The 4,001-nt window shown below is 34.3% G+C and overlaps 1 pseudogene; it reads right to left on the reverse strand.

Moving 5' to 3' along the window:
* Positions 1-534: 534 nt before the first annotated feature.
* Positions 535-2,834, reverse strand: LOC130867208 (protein PPP4R3C-like; annotated as a pseudogene).
* Between the last annotated feature and the right edge of the window lie 1,167 nt (positions 2,835-4,001).

Raw genomic sequence — 4,001 nt, forward strand, 5'->3', positions numbered from 1 at the left:
CACTTAATTGTGCAGAATGTTGTTTCTCATAGTATTCATAATGATGAAGTTCTGCTAAATCTTCATAGAAATGTTGGGAAGTCTCACTTTACTTTTACTTTAATGTTGACTTTTTCTTCCATACATAAAAATATCCCTTCAAAAAACTTCAATTTATAGACAGAACACCATTACTAGATCCTTTTAAAAAGTAAGTTTTGTAATAAAACTTTTGAAGTTGTTTGCAATAGAAAGACCTGAGTGAAACTTGTATTACTTCATCAAACTCTTTGCTCCTCACAAACCAAACTGCTAAAATAAGATATTCTTGATAAGACGTTATCACTCAGGGGTTGGTTATTTTATATTATGCATCTATATTATGGAAGATTTTCTTTATATAAAATCGAGGCCTTTTATTCAACATATTTACTATTCTTTATACCATATCTAAAAGTCCGTAAGAGAAAGATTTTTTTAAAAAAAATTAGTATTTTCAGTTTGTGATATTTATCAAGTTTTATTTGAATCAAAAGTTGAGGGGCTCATCTTATTTTATGAACCAAGATTAGGTCTTTTGGGGGGAGGTTCTTCTTCTTCCTCTTCATCATCCTGATGATCATCACTGTCATCGTCATCCTCATCATCTGAGTAGTCCACTAATGGAATCCTCATGCTACAGTGTAGTGGCCTACTCATTCTTCTATCAGAAGCCTCAGACTGAAATGAACAGTCAAATTCAAATGAATTTTCTTCTGACTGTTCTACTTCATCTTCACTTGTCTCTTTTATTTGCGTAAACGTGTCATAAGAACTTAGAAAGTCCACTTCCAATGGCAGAACAGTATTTACTCTAGGACACATTTCCTCCTTTACATTTACCTCCATAGCTTTCTCATGTAAGTTTCTTCTTACTTGACTTTCTCTTTCCTTCTGTTCTTCAAATTTAATTTTCAAACCTTTAAATGTCTGTACATACTCAATTGAATCAAAAGCTGTAAAAAATTTTTTCACAATGTTTGCAATAAGAGACTTGATGTTTTCCACTCTAATAAATTCAAATAGTTCAATAATAGCTGAGTTTAACATATTGTATCTTTTTCCATTACGAAGAAAAGCATCTATAACAGGTTTAAAAAGATTTTTCCTCATTATGTAAAGATTATAAATTTCATCTTTAAAGCCAATCATCTGTCTCATAAATCTCAGAGCACACAAAACAAGAAAAGTGTGCTTTGAACTCATCAGCACCAAGATTCTGCTGAGCAAGTTGTTGCTCAAAATATAATTTTTGATATAGGTTGTGTGGTTTTGTAAACAAAAGCTGAGCAATTCCAAAACTACTCCAAGCAATTGTGGATTTTGGTCATTATCAGAATAGATGTTGATTATGTTATCACCACTATCATTTTGTCCTGTGATAGACAAAATTGGTGCTGCCAAGTTATCTATGCAATGTGTATAGAAGTAATTCATAAATTCTCTTCTTTCATATCTATTAGCGGTTACAAACATGTTTTGCGGGTCAAGAAGAGCACAGAGAACTGCTGTCAAACTTGAAACATGAGAAGATTCGGGATCAGGATCACAGATGATTTGTTTGATCATTATATTGAGGAGAAGGTCATCCTTATTTTCACTGTCCTCAGCTTCTTCCACTGCATACACTCTGACTATTCGTGGATTAAATTCTACTAGATAAGTAAAGATATCTAGAGCAGCTACTTTTATTTGGTTGTCTTGCATACATACTGAAACTTTCAGAGCACTCATGATTCCTAGCTTTATCACTGTTTTCAGTAACACATCCTTCTTCTGAAAACTTAATATCTTAGCAAATTCAAAGAACTCCTTAAAGAAAAATAACAATTCACTCCGTCTTTCATCACCAACAGTGTTATCTTTTAACTCACTAAAAGCTTCATGCAAAAACATTTCATCTTCATGCAGCATGTTAATTATTTCAATTTTATTGGAAAAAATAAAGGTTGTAAGATCAGAAAGCCAATCCTCTTGAAATTTGGATGATGTAGGTAATAGAATGTCATGAATATATTGCATTCTGTAGGTCTGGTGTATTTTTTGCTTAAGTTTAGGGTGTGTTATTGGCATAACTTCTTTGAATTTTGCACTTTTGGTCAAGAATTTCCTGTGTTGATATGGATGATCCAAACTAGGGTCATACTCAAGGCATCCTATTACATCCATGACATATTCCTCAGAAAACATAATATTAAATAAACGTGAATTGTTGAGAAATAAGATTCTTTTAATAATGACATGTAAAACCTGTAAACTTTCCATGTTCTGCTGTTCCTCGCAAGTGTGGAACATCTCTAGCAACATTTTGATGTAATCTTCACTTTCCAAGAGCAGAGCCAGCCGTTCCTTGAGGCAAGGCGATTCTTCTACAATATTAAATAAATCTGCAATGTTGTCAAGTTTACCTAGCTCACATTTCGGCATCTGAAACAGATTCTCAATCTTGGACAGTTCTTGAAAACTGTCATTCTCCTCTGTAAGCTCTTGAGGGATCTGGTCACTTGGGTCTTTTCCTAGAACCTGGCAGATATCATTCCAGATATCTTGACAGCCATCTGGCTCTGAGAAACATAGTGCCATAGTTTCGTTATTAGCGTCAGTCCAAATAATTAAATTCATTTGGTATTTCTTATAGGTCATATCAGGATTAATTTTGTTTTCTATTAGCAGAGAGCCATCTAATTCTGAATGAACAAGTAGACATACACTCTCAAGCCGATGTATTTGGTTGAAATTTGACCTGAGCATATATGTTCCCATTGCTCATCTTCTTTCATGACATAGACTTTTACACTATGAAGTCTGTCATCCATGTTGAATCACAATTCGCTAGGCCATGCTGTTGCACAGACTTCAGTTTTGAGTTCTCTCGCCAAGGTTGGCCAGAAACATCACCGAGGTCACAATTCTGAAAAATCATAAGAGAGCAGATTAGTGGGGATTAAAAGAATGACAAGGGGCTAAGAGAGGGTTTATGGTCATTAGAATTACCAGGGAGGAAGGCCCTGATACTTGTCTATTATCCACTATTGAACTAGCCAAGACAAACCTCCCTCCTTTGTGCTTGCGTCTCTGAGCCTGCCCTAGCTCTGCAAAGAATCCTGTGATTCACCGAAGATTCTTCCTAAAAGGAATGTGCTTATGTAACAAATACTGTTAAAGGGACCTGCTTTACCTACCTTAAAAATGGAAGTCTAGAAAATACTCTTTCGAATTTTGTTTCTCAGAAGTATTTTCACTCATCAGAAATTTGGGGCTCAGGCACTGAAGCAAAAGAGAATTAAATTAGCAATGTTTTGACCAAGTCTACACTTCATACTACATATAAATGCAAGGCTGGAGCTAATAAGAACCAAGAATACATCATCTACAGACAAAATGTCTTCCCCAGAATCATAAATATATGATTGAGTTTCTCCACGAGTTATGCTGAGTCTACCACATTGCTACATATTAAGGAATAATCTTATTCTGAAAAGGAATATATCAGCCCTATAGCTGAATCATGTTCAGTCTAAAGTTTTACCTTTCAGTACAGTGGATAGGTTAACAGGAGTTGGTTTACAGTTACAAGAGCCTCTAGACCTCAGTTGTTATTGCTATTGCTGCAACACTTTCCTTTAGTTTCCTTCTTCTTTAAGGAAATAATATGTCTCTCTGCTTTATTAATTATACCTACCCAAGACTATTATTTTGCTGTTTTGGTCCATGTTGTTTTTCAGAGAATAAAGAATATGTCAGCAACTACCATGCTCTAGGCAATCTAGTAGATTTATAATTCTTATTTTTTAAAAAATTAATCATCATACAGTCATGACCTAAAGAGGATACTACTGCTAAAGTAGAGGGAAAGAAATCTTCTAAATTCAAAATCTCATCAAGCATTCGGTGCAAATTCTTACAAAAAAGTAATGGTATCAAGATTTGTAGATGCCGAGCCTTTTATACTTTCAATTTTTCTCTTTTCTCTTCCCAATATG

The sequence above is a fragment of the Chionomys nivalis genome, chromosome X, assembly GCF_950005125.1.
Source record: "Chionomys nivalis chromosome X, mChiNiv1.1, whole genome shotgun sequence".
In the NCBI taxonomy this organism is placed as follows: Eukaryota; Metazoa; Chordata; class Mammalia; order Rodentia; family Cricetidae; genus Chionomys; species Chionomys nivalis.